Source organism: Clarias gariepinus, chromosome 7 (genome assembly GCF_024256425.1).
Source record: "Clarias gariepinus isolate MV-2021 ecotype Netherlands chromosome 7, CGAR_prim_01v2, whole genome shotgun sequence".
Lineage (NCBI taxonomy): Eukaryota > Metazoa > Chordata > Actinopteri > Siluriformes > Clariidae > Clarias > Clarias gariepinus.
Genome location: NC_071106.1, coordinates 20,942,971 through 20,956,713, shown reverse-complemented (window position 1 = coordinate 20,956,713; position 13,743 = coordinate 20,942,971). Strand labels below are relative to the sequence as shown.

The following is a 13,743-nucleotide window of genomic DNA, read 5'->3' as shown; positions in this document are numbered from 1 at the left end:
TTTTATTGGGCTATTATTCTGACTATTACTGGAACATTTAGATCCATGTAAATGCACCTACTTATTTCAGGAAATGTTCACAAGGTTATCTTCTGATCAGAGTCACGCTGCAGTGTTATACATAACTTAATGTCAGCCGATACATTATCAGCAGATATAGTGACATTTTGGGTTTATTGGTTTACTGATGAAATGAATAAAGCTCACCAAAAAAAAAAAAAAAAAAACCTCCTGTTGTTGTCTGTTACTATAAAAAGTGACTGGAATAATTAGATCAGTTACGCATTTAGGCCACTGAGATGTGGAGGAAGTGCTAAAACAAGCATCCGCCTAGGTCATCAGAAAGCACCCGCCTCGACTGCTAATAAACCACAAGGAAATGACAGGCTTTTGTGGATGGGGGAAGGGAGGGAGAAAGAGAGAGAGAGAGAGAGAGAAAGAGAGAGAGAGAGAGAGAGAGAGAAAGAAGGGGGAAAAAGGGACGCAACAATTGCATGAGTCATGTCAGGAACAGCTGCTGTGTGGCCCAGTGATGGCGATTTCGACTAGGAAGTTGAATCTTCTGTGTTTGTTAATATGGAAACAAAAGGTTCAGTTTGTATGAATAGCAATAACGGCAGTGTTTGCTTAGTCATTATCAGACGTCTGTGAGCATTATGACATATGGCGTCATTGTCCCAGGTCATATTGTTTTGCTTCTGCTACACAACAAACTGTAAGAAAATCTAAATCGTAATATACAACTGTGCAGTTACATCACCCCAAATAAAGACTACATAAAATGCACATGCACAAATTTGTGCAAACAGCACAAGACAAGACAGTCTCCAGTATAACGGCACAAGACAGTGTAATTAATATCAAAAGAGGACACCAGTACCTATATAATCTAACTTTGGTGCAACTTAAATTGTCTGAGTGGTCGAGTGAAATATTTGTCCTCTGATTCTCTTAAAAATACATAGGAAGCATCATCACCCTCAATGAACATGAAAAATAATTTTCAGCGCCAGTATCGTAAAACAACCCAAACAATACCCAATCCTAGAGCAGCACTTTACAGTACACAGTTCAATTGGGAATGTTCTTTTTTTGCGGTTGCAACGGACCATTCAAACCACGCACAACATGCCACAGGTTTTACACTGTATGCACTTTCTGAAGCCCATTCTATCCGGACTTGGGACCAGGATTAATGATGCCTTGCAACTAGTGACTGGGTATTAAACATAGACCAACAAGTCTTCCATTGGGCCACCAATGCCCAACACACTTCTATTGTGAATAATGGTAAGAAAAAAAATGTGTTAAAGTGTATTAAATGTAAACATATATGGTAATGCGAGTGGTTCATACAGTATAGAATGCTGGTAATAGTGTTTAAGCAGGGGGGTATTGGTGCGTCAGTTCAGTCCCTGGATACTGAGGAGCCTAGGTGTTGTTTCTTCACCAGGGACGGCGCTGACGATGCGGGTGACGATGTAGCTGGCTGTGGGCATCTGTGTGCCTGAGGAGAGTCTGAGTCACACGGCACAGCTGCATCCTAAGCCGGTCTGCTTCTCTCTAACACCAACTTCATAATAACACACACCAGCCGCTCGGATTGTAATGACAAGCTACAGAAATACACTTCACAATGACACACACAGTACTACACACAACTCTGAAAAAGCATGCACCCAGGAATTAAACACAGCAGAGCACACACACACACACACACACACACACACACACAGGCCAAGTACAACTAGATGTTGCATTTCACATATACACACGGCCGAAAATCATTTTTTACATACGGATATAATAATACACTGCTCCTGTTTAATTACAGAGTAACTGCAACACTCTCCTTTAGTAGTAATCTACCATGTTGGGTCACAGGTCAGGTTCAGGAACAACAACAAAAAAAACATGTCTGTTTATCTCTTTAATGAGATAACCACAGAGTTCTCTATGATCTATGGGACGCTGGAAGTTCACACAAACATCAAAAACATTCTCACAGGAAGTCATGACTGGAAGGTGGAAGTATGTAATGAGACAACATTCTAAAAATAAAATGAGAAACTTTTGTCTAAAAAAAAAAAAAGGAGGCCATTGTCAAAAAAAATTTTTTTAAGTCAGGGAGAGGCAAAGACATGCTGCCGCCTTGGAGTGAGACTTTCCTGAAAAGGAAAAGTTGTTCGCTACAGTTGGATACGGATCCAGCACACTTCCCAGACCGAATGAGACTCAGGAGGATCAGTCTTTTTACATACGTTTGTTTGGGACTGAATGGATGGTACTGTATGGATTCTGAATTACTCAGCTTGGCAGAAAAGGCTTTACATTTTACATCCAACCAGACCTTCATCGGATACGTCGTCCTGTAGATAATGATATCACACTGCTCTAACAGTTTGCGTTACAAACATTTTAGGACATCGTGTGCCCCTTAACTTTCCTGTGACCAGAGTTAATCTTAGGTTTTCATATGTTTGTCAGCCTTCATGGCCATAACTGTCTCTTTACAGAGCCCTGTAATTCTAGCAACTTCCTGTTTATCTAGAATCTGGAAGTTATTCAGTGCGGCTGGAGTTCTGCTTCAGAGTCTAACTAGTCAGCTGGTCTGCATCCAAAACTGGCTAAATATCTCCAGCAAGGGGAAAGCACAATGTTATTTATGTAGAACTTATGTAAACTTGAGGTAAATGTGACAGAATATGTGATAACTGAATACAACTTGCGTTGCATATACAGCGTAACCAAATAAAAACAGTCTTAAGTATGTGCACATTGGAAAAAATAGAGAATGTGAATGAATTACACAGGCAAACCAATAAGGCAATTAACTCTTAACTCTAAGCATTACCTTTTTAAAAACACAACATTTTTGAAAGTCAAAAGCATCATTAAAAGCACAGGGTTATTATTACTTGTATTTTTGCATGCATGCACCAGCCAAAACATGGTAACAAAAGTGTCTCATCTAGTTGTAATGTCAGTTTACTATTAAATTCAAATCTTGCAATGATCTTAATTGTAATTCAGATGAAACTTGGCCAATTTAGATTTTACATGAAAAGACATAAATCTGAAAAAAGTGTATTATTCTAAATTGCTAAGTTGTTAAGATATTGCAACATGAATTTGACATGGTTACGGACACTACAGAATGTTTTTTGGGGAAAAAATCATTAATTTAATTATGGTTCCAGAAGCTTACACACCAATTTTAGTATGAATACTCAAATAAATAATTTATTATTATATAATTTTATTTTATATTATTATAAATAATAATTTACATTTTAAATTATATTTTTGTTTAAAGCGAGACAGTGTAACGCTGAAATAAAAATTTTTGGAGCACATATAAAATAATCTCTCCAAATACAGCTTGATTTTTTTAGGAAAGCAAAATTGGTCACTTCCATGTTTTAAAAAATATAATCAGCACCAATACTGTTTTGGTCGTCTGGCTATTCTCATCAGCCCCTACTAAGCATCATGCAGGTGCTGGAGACAGACACAGCTTTACTTCTCTACTCCCACACACTTTCAGACATTCTCAAAACTATACAGGCTGTCACACAGGCGCCAACAGTCAAATGGTTTCCATGGAAGCAAACACAGTCCTATGAATATGGTTGTTGTCTGCACATAAGTCAGTACTAAAACCTAAAAGATTGAGGTTGGTTTTATCAAGACAGACTTTTACAGATCTAAACTACCAGATTGATGCTGCAGTCCTTCTACATTGTAAATCAATTACGAATTAAAACAAAACATTAGGCGACAGGTGTCTGGTCAGAGATGCAATTCATTTTAGCCAGGATGAGAGACTCGATTTCTACAGGAAAAGCTGAAGAGAGGAAGAGCAACAAAAGAATGAACTGTTCAAATGAAGTTTGCGACAATAGACACATGAATGAAGATTAGAGTAGAGACCATAAATGCATGTGTTACACCCCGTGTTTGTGTGGGTGTGTGTTGAATTGCTTTTAGTGCATAAAGTGCATCATTAGCTATATTAAAAGCTGAAAGATGCAGACACAGTGTACAGGCACAGAAGGATTGCCAAGAGTTACGTAACGCACCGAATGGCTGGCACCACACTTCACGCAGTGTAATACGAGTTCTCTTCTCCTTGTTGCTTTCTCAAGGCCTAAGTAAGCTCTTGAATTTGTTCTTATCTCCAAAATATTGTCCTTTTTAGGAATGTCTAACAAAAATGCTTTGTTCACTTGGCTTGTTATTTAGAGAATGTCGACCAAATGATGTAGGCCTTCTGTTGTACGTTCTGTTGCTCTTTTACATTACAGCCTTCAGCAAGCATGTTTGCCGCAGTTGCTTTAACATACAAAAAAGAACAACCGTTGACAACAAAACCCAAAGCAACATCTTTTATACTGTATGAATCATCACCATCGTCATCTATACCGCTGTATATGGGAACACAGGGGGGCCTGGAGTCTATCCCAGGAGCCTTGGGGCACGGGGCAGGGTACATCCTGGACAGGATGCCAATCCATCGCAGGGCACACACGCTCAAACTACGGGCAATTTGCGAACACCAATCTGTATGTCTTTGGACTGTGGGGGGAAACCGGAGTACCCAAAGGAAACCCACCAAGTACGGAAAGAACATGCAAACTCCATGCAAACTTCGGGGTGGGAATCGGACCCTGGAGCAAGGCAACAGTGCTAACCATTAAGCCATCGTCCCACCTCTTTAATAAAATGTGTCATAAATCCATTCTGTAAACCTTGTAGATACAAGATGTTAACTGAAAACCCGCTGAAATTTGTGTTTAAGTTCAAATGATGAACATGACATGATGGACCACAATTTCAGCTTTAAGTTTCTGACTCCCAATTTTTAATCGAGCAAAAGTAACAGAACAGATTGTTCTTGAGATCGGACAGGTCAGCAGCTTCTTTTAGTTGTTTGTATTAGGGGCATTTCTCTATTTAGGCTCCTCTTCAGGATGTCAAACACATGCTCAGTTTGATTAATGTCTGGTGATTGCCCTGGTCAGTCTGAAACCCTACACTGTTTCCTGATGAATCCTTCCTTGTGTTTGGGGTTGTACTTTTGCTGCATGTTGAAGTTCTTTTCAATTTGCCCGGACGCATTTCTCTGCGAATTCGCAGACAGAATGTTTCTGTTACTGAATTCATTATTCTGCAGTTACATCACAAATAAAGATTAGCGAGTATGTTCCAGAAGCAGCCATACACATTCTGGCTGTGACACTCCCTCCACTGTGCTTGACTAATGAGCTCATATGTGTTCGGTCATGAGAAGATCCTTTCTTTCACCATACTTTGGCCCTTCGGTCACTTTGGTAAAGATTAATCTTGGTTCCAGAATATTTGTGGCTCATCCCTGGATTTCATTGTAATTTCCATTCTGGCTTTCTAATTCTTACTGCTGATATGCATTTTAATCCTGCGGTATGGCCTCTATATTTCTGCTCTCAAAGTCTTCTTTAACTGCTGGACTGTAATACCTTTGCCTCTGAACTGGGAATGTTAGAGCCGATGTCAGTGAGTGTTTCTCTGGGTTTTGTTATAACAAATTGTTATACTGGCTATGTGCAAATACTTTGAAAATGTTCTCCTCTTTTCTAAGCTTAATAATAGCTTGCTTTTCTTCCCAAAACAGCTCTCTGGCCCTTGTTGGTTCATCCTTTTTAACAAAAGAATTGCTGTCTTTACAGGCAAAATTCAGGGATTGAATTAATAACAAATTCAAAGCTTTGAAGTGTTTAAACAATAAAAATAATAAATTCTAATTCATCTTTTAATTATATATAACTATATTTAACATCATATTCGAGTGAATTACTATAGTCGCACAGTAACAAGAAAGTTCTTTCATTATTAACTAAGTTTGTAATTAAAATTCTGTAACGCTACCACTTAGTCAAATACAAAAAAGTCAGTGAGAATGGCATTCATTGTATACAGTTAACAACAAAAAAAATCAATGAGCCCTATCAGGTGACCACTATTAATAAACTCATGCCTGTTTAACCCCCTCTCAACCAGATATGATGCACAGCAAGCATGTGAACATCCATTCCTTCTGACTCATACCCCACTCTACTACTGACCTAATGTCACATTTGATGCTTAGTGGTTAGCACTATGGCCTTGCACCTCCAGGGTCCGGATTTAAGTCTGTGTGCATGGAGTTTACTGCTTGTTGGGTTTCCTCCAGGTACTCAGGTTTCCTCCCACAGTCCAAAGACATGCAGGTTAGGTTAACTGGCATCCACAAATTGCCCGTAGTATGCGAATGACAAGTGGGCGTTGAGATGGCAACCCGACTGCTACAAAAACGACAGATATATGTCCAGGATGTGGAGTATCTGTTGCTCAATGTGCTGAATGGCACGTGGACGGACCAAATATCAAATATACTGTATATCCATAACCATTTATCAGATTAATTTTCTATTGGCTGCATAACAGATAAAATACGTCAACAGACTGTGCAATTACACAGGTCTTGTAAAATTATTAAATTACACACGGTGTGAGATGATCCCAGGAAAATCTCAGCTGTATTATCCTTACACTAAAAAGCCCCATTGGAACATCGGAACCATCTCGCAAAGGATAGGGGTTTAATCCTCCAGTGAGGAACCCCAACCATGGCTAATAATAGTCGAAATTCAGGATACCAAATGGTAAGCGCTGCGTCAGAAAGAGGTGCCGATGTAAAACACGTGCCAAATCCAATCAGTGGATCTGACGACAAGAAACATGAAAGCTAAAGCTGAAATTCTGATGTGTCCTATCCTTCATCTTTTAATCTCAAACTTCAGTGTCTTCAGTATCTAACAAAAAACTAAAGACACACTGGATGAGATGTCCTACTAAAATCTCAGCTGGATTATTATTATTATTTTAGTAATAAATGCCCCGGTGGAACAGTAGGATGCTTTAATCCGGTCTTGCAGAGAAGAGTTTGATTCCCCAATGGGGATTCCCAGCCATGGCAGTACACTATGTGTTTTTAGTGCTAGTCAAAAGCCGGGAGTGTTGCGTCAGAAAGAGGAGCCGGTGTGAAACGTGCCAAATCTAATTTGTGGATCGGAAGAGGTGCTATGGTAAACCCTAACGTCAGCAGCCGAAAGGAGGACAACATTTAATACTAAAAATCTCCATGTGAAAGCCTGGAATGAAAGAAAGCTAAGTGTCCTAGCAGCAGTCAAACACAACACATTTTAAGACTCCTGACTTCAACTCATGATTATAAAATTCTTTTAGGGTTTGCATTTTTGGGGGCAGAAAAATCACACAGCTTGACTTTTCCCAGGAAACTTTTTCCCTTACTTCCTATTGTTTGAGGACACAGATGGGATAAGGGAATGCAGACTCAATGTGGACCCTGGCAACTGTCTCAGTGAGCTGTCAGTGCCAAGGCCAGCTTTTCTCATGGACACAACTAGAGGAGCTGCAGGAATGAAAGACACTTCTGGCTGTTCGAGACTGAAACGTGGCTGTTGGGAAGAGTGAGGAGTGCTGGAGTAAGTGGGTGTAGGAAAAGTCTGCTACCACACGGAACGGTATGTACAGGGGCCAGTCGGGACGTCTCGAGGAAGACTGGGTAAAAAACGCTCCTGTCGCTCGCGCTCATGTGTGTGTGTGTGTGTGGAGACTGAGAAGTATGTAAGGGATTAGAGCCAGGGATAAAGCAACGACCCAGAACTTTCAACGGAGACGTGGAAGGAAAGAAAGAGGGGGAAAAAAACAGCTGGACATAAAATAAATAAATAAATAAATAAATAAACCTCTCGGAGTGAGAAGACGTCAGTAAAATGTGTCCACGTCTCTCTGAACACATGCTGAGAGCAAACACGCGTCCACTTCCAGCTCGGTGTTATTAATACCCGTGGACACCCGACATTTCTGTCACATCCATTACACACACACACACACACACATCTAAACAACGCCTTCTTTGTCATGGACACTGTGCTCTTCTCTAGTCACCTCCAGCACACACACACACACACACACACACACACATTTCACCCTAATACACAACGTGCAGAGATAGAAGACGAACACCTGCTGTGTGTGTGTGTGTAGATTTCTGACCTATCTTAAAGAATAATCCCGTTAGTTAGTTACACAGTTTTTTCTATAAACCTCGAGCCTGGGAGTATTTCCTAAGATTTCTCTTATCTTATACCGGTGACGTCACCACCACCATCACAGTGCGGTTAATTCAGCTTTATAAAATGCAATGAAAGGCACGTACATGTCTGCAGTCTGAGTCGGAACCATCGGCGCCAAGGTTTAAATTAATCCAAATCCGATGATTATATATATATTTTTAAATCCGAGCGATCGAACAGAACAAAACAAAACAAAAAATCCACCGCAGTCGGAGTCAAACGTTATATCCAGAACAGCAAAGCATGCGCGAGTCCTCAGTGCCTGTCTGTGTGTGTGTGTGTGTGTGCAGAGCGTCTTTATCTGTGTGTGAGGGGTGTGGACAAAGCGAGGAGAGCGGAAAAGCGTCCATCATTCACAGCACACAGGAGCAAACCCTCACCACCACCACCACAGCGGAGGAACAGGGAGAGAACCGCCTCGTCCTGTCCTCATCAGAGCCACCATACAAAGCTGTGCACGAGCTCATGGCTGTGTTTTCATGGGAAACGACACACACACACATCAGACATACGGGAGGGGGGGAAGGGAGAGCGGGAGGCACACTGGGAGTCTCCATGTTAAGTTAAACCTTCGACCAAATGTGCTGTTTTTTCTTTCCCAGCCATAATATTATACCCACTGACAGGTGATCTGAATAACATTGATTAACACTGGCACCTGGAAGTGGTGGGGATATATTAGGCAGCGAGTGAACATCATTAGTACTGTCGCCTTGCAACTCCAGGTTCCGGGTTCGATTCCCATGTCAGATCTGTGTGCATGGAGTTTGCATGTTCTCCTCATGCTTGGTGGGTTTCTTCCGGTTACTCAGTCCAACACAGTCCAAACACATGCAGATTTTGGTGTTCCCAAATTTGCCCATCAATGAGTGTGTGTATATGTGCGTATCCTGTGATGGATTGGCACCCTTGTCCAGCATGAACCCCACTTTGTGCCCTAAGTCTCCTAGGATAGGCACCAGAACCCCTGCAACTCTGTATACAGGATAAAGCGGTATAGATGATAAGAGAATGAGTGATCATTTTGTCCTTAAAGTTGATGTGTGGAATGAGACCAAAAGCATGCGCATGCCTATTGTACTATATGTGTGTCTGCTTTGCAGCAACGACAAATTGTTAAAAGCGCTATACAAATAAAATTTTATTAAATTGAATTGAATGCACCAGGATGCACTATGGGGAGAAGGCAAGCTGGCAAAAGCAAAATGATGCTTTAGGCAATGTTCTGCTGGGAAACCTTATGTCCCGTCATTCATGTGGATGTATTTGACACATACCACCTACCCAAACATTGCTGCTGACCAAGTATACACCTTCATGAGAACAGTATTCCCTGATGACAGTTGCCACTTTCAGCAGGGTAATGTGCCCTGACACTGCAAAAACAGTTTAAGTATGCTTTGAGGAACATGACAACGAGAATCTCCAAATTATCCACATCTCAATCCAAAGCATCTGTCGGATGTGCTGAAAAAACATGTCTGATCCATTGAGGCCCTAGCTCACATTTTTTAAGACCTACAGACAGTCTGGTGCCAGATACCACCCCATACCTTCAGAGGGGTCAGGGCAGTTTTGGTGTCAAAAAGGGGACCTTTTGGGGGTCAGAATGTTATGGCTGATTGGTGTATGTGAATCAAATCTGTTTATTTTTCATAACAATGTGAAAATCACAAATCACATAGAATCTGATCTTTTCTATTCTTACATGGGCCACTCTTACATATCTGGCTCTAACTCAGACACTTTGCAGTGCAACTTCAGTCTAAATTGTCATATTAAAACTCAGGCAACTTTTACGTTGACAGTAAAGAAGGCCTGCAGTGGTAGCATAGAGAGATAACAGACCTCTTAAACATTTGGGGTAATTTTGCTCTACAAGCCAGGTCAGAGGGTGCATATCGCAACCGGTCTATGTTTAAACAGATCTTAAATAAAATAGCCAAATGCAGTCATAGGAGAACATATTTGCATTTTACAACAGTTTACAAGCAATTTTTAAAATAAATTAAGGACACTATCCAAAGGATAACATTTGAATATATGTATAATTCATAAGAATACATAATATGTATAGTATAACAATACTTTGCCCTTTTTATAGCAAACTTGTTGCATCTCATGACACATTTATCCTCTGCATCTGCAGTCAGATCTGTCCACATTGACAACATAGTCTGAACAGTCTAAAAAATTTTAATAGATAAAAAAATATTTGACCAGTAAATCAGTTAAGGGCCACTTTTTTCCTGCAGCTTGGACATAGCTTTATAGAGCTGCTCAAATAACATGAGTCAAGCTGATCTCTTCTGTTTTAAAAAGGACCTAAATTCTTTAAGGATCCTGTGTTCTTCCTAGAAAAAGCCAAGCTCTGATGCAGCTCTGGAGCAGGTTTACTTAAATATGTGCAAGATGTTGAGTCAAAATACTGAACTGAATTCTCTACATGGTAATTAGTAAACGAGGCTAAAAATAGAAGAGATGTAAGAACAGAGTTGAGTCAGTTAAGGATCACAAGGTTGACTGTGTTCTGTATAAACCATAGTCGAGACTGAACTACCATGGCAACAGCAGGAAAAGCAACAATCCATTACTTATTTTCACTGACCATGCCTCTAGAAATTTGTACTTTATCCATAGTTAATTTCTGCAGTGTGGTAATGCATAATGTGGGCTATAATCTGTGGTGAACAGAAAGAGAAATTATAAACTTAAGACTGCAGTAAATATGATTTTTTTTTTTTTTGTAAAAAAAAAAAAGCACAAGGCTGTCTGTAAGGTTTTAGTAAGTGGAAAATTTGTATCAGTAAATCATACACCAACTTTAGGCATGAAACCATACTAGCTCTATTGTGACAGGCACCCAGTCGGACAAGAAAGACAGAGAGAGAAAGCATGAAAAACCCCAAATAAACAATTTGAACTGTCTGTATTCTGATAATAGATCTGAATAGATCTGGCTTTTAATCTCATATCAGTAGGAGCAGGCAGGCAAATATCAAGCTCACAGGACAAAAGTGAGAAAATTAATTTCCTATAATGTTCAGTTGAATGTTACTCGTCAGTTCAGGTACCCTACATGTGTGCCACATGCAATTTTCTGTAGGTTGCATCGTGCAAAACAATTAAAGCTCACTTCATCATACTTGCATCCCAACAATAACAGAAATAAGATTACAAATTTCATGACTAAAGAGATCGCTGATTTGGAGCTGATAACTCAACTGTTGCACCTTACCTTAAACATACACAGGCAAGCCCTGGACAATAAATCATCTCTTCACTTCATGTCTGCCCAGAAATACCTCACCTCACAAACCCAGGTCAGCTGTCAGCACAGCTGCATGAGGTCATTTGTTTAAAAGGTCGGTCAGTCCACACTGGCTGTCTTTGTGGGACAGCGTGACCCTTTGAGCATTGGGATCAATGGAACCCTGCCACCACCACACACTCTCTCATCACCATCTTCATCCTCAGCCTATTCAGAGTCACCTCTATTATTCTCCGTGTCTGAATCCTCCTTCCACTCTCTGTCACTCATGAAACCTCCTTCCACCCTCTGTCACTCATACACAGTGGGGTGGCTTTGGAAAGCTCATCCCAGCATGCTCTTCTAATAGACATTGTGATTTTTACAACAAAAAAAAAACATGTTTAGATGTACATGTTTAGAACAGGTATCAGAATTTTCAGTTCATGCCATCCCAGGACACCCTCCACATATAAACCTAGAGTCAGGAGGTAATCCATCTAACTATTCGTACTGTACATAAGAAAGCACTTGATAGTGCCTTTAGATAAATAAATAATTCAGTGATAAAACATTCATACAAAGTGTGTATGAGCATTCACATGTGAGGGTCACTTTGCTGCCCTCCCTCCCCACATTTCATGGGAGAGTGAGGCCTGTGCTGGTGGTGTTACTTTTTCAATGGGCATGACTCAGCTCAGCTGCTATTAGGCATTAGAACGTGCTCTGTCGCTGTGTGGCTTAAAGTGAAAGGCTCGGCTAGTTTTCATGCTTAGTGGGCTTTGAACCCCACACTCACCATACTCCCTCTGGGCATGTTCAGGGGTTAAAACAAGGCTAAAACTTTTAACTTCGTTTCCTGTTGGGGTTCTAACTTGCTTGCTCTTCAAAACTTCCAGCCTTCACATAGACAACGCCCTTGGTAACAATATTAAACTCCTTAAGCAAGGACAGAATTTGGCTTAAGGTTGCATGTTGTGGATAAATAGACAAAATGTCTTTAAATGCATTCAGATATTCATAAAAAAAAGTAGTCTCTCTCAATCGCTCTCTCACTCAATTTCTCACTCTTACCCTTTTTTACATGCTATCTTTGCCACATATCTTACCCAAGGCTGGAATATGTGTGTGAGTGTATCTGTGTGAATAAGTTCTGCTCGATAAATTAAAAGATCCCACTTTAAAGTACTCTATTTTAAAGAAGGCAAAAAAGTGGGAGAAGTCTTTGAGGCAGAAGGAGAGAGAGAGAGAGAGAGAGAGCGGCTTCCCATTTGCTCTGCATTTGTTTTGCCTCATGTGCCAGGTTAAGATGGGCTGCCCGCTTGCCCACCACAGTACAAGGACACACAAATGCTCACTTACCCACACACCCATTTTATGCCACCTGTTATCTCCATCTGTTCAAACAAATCAAAATCACTCAAAACTGCACAAATGCATGAAACAAGCAAGCAAAATTTCTTCTTTTATAGTCTTTTTATAGATTCTTTCACAAGGGTGGTAAGATACAATACAATCAGTTAATATAATAAATTGTAAAATACAAAAATACTGACGATATTATGATGAGGCTCTCATCCACAGTAAAACATTTGAAGGGTGCAAATGTTTTAAGAAATGCCATGCATCTGCAAATGACTATTTTATCCGAGGTGGCTGAGAGCCACTTCAGTCATTCCTGGGAACATTCAGCAAATTAAACGCCTGATTCTTAAAAAACGACAGATAACTTGTCTGCAAATTGCAAAAGAGACACATCTGTCTGTACTTTCATATTACATAAAATTGGCTTGGAGTTAATGTCCACATCCCCCATATAGTCACAACCTCACTCCAATTGATTTCCACATGTTTGAGTCATTAAAGGAGTTACTGAGACGTGAAGCAGGCAGTCGGACCATAGCTCCGGCGTACTAAGAAAACTTTCTAAATTGATGGTATCCAAGCACTAATAAAGCTCTACGATAAGTGCATTAGTGTAGCAGGAGATTATTTAGTTAAATAAAGGTCGTTTATAACTCTAATAACTCTTCTGTTTTTTTGCTCAATTAAAAGTCCCAGTTTGTCTTAAACGTCCCTCATATGAAACTGTTCTCAAAGCCTATTCTAGCTGCAAGGGCTACTGAGAGTCACCTAGACATTGTGTGCATATATGCCAAGCCCTCCAAGGAAATGTATAATATGTTTATAATAAATCTCACTGTTATATAGTCATCTTTCTATGAAACTTTTTTCACCAAGCTGTCACCACAGAACCCCAGTGCGATTCAGGGTGGAATAAAATCACTTATATTTGCATTCAGCATTCTATTC

At 40.2% G+C, this 13,743-nt stretch overlaps 1 protein-coding gene across 2 annotated transcripts in view; it reads right to left on the bottom strand.

Moving 5' to 3' along the window:
* Positions 1–13,743, bottom strand: part of ripor1 (RHO family interacting cell polarization regulator 1) — an 81,210-nt gene that overhangs the window by 52,411 nt on the left and 15,056 nt on the right. The window contains exon 1 of one of the 2 annotated variants that reach the window (XM_053501188.1): positions 8,264–8,584. The exons of the other annotated variant lie outside the window; for it this stretch is intronic. The gene's annotated coding sequence lies outside the window, so the exon portion shown is untranslated. Of the gene's footprint in view, positions 1–8,263; positions 8,585–13,743 lie in introns of those variants that run through there. 2 annotated transcript variants of the gene reach the window in all.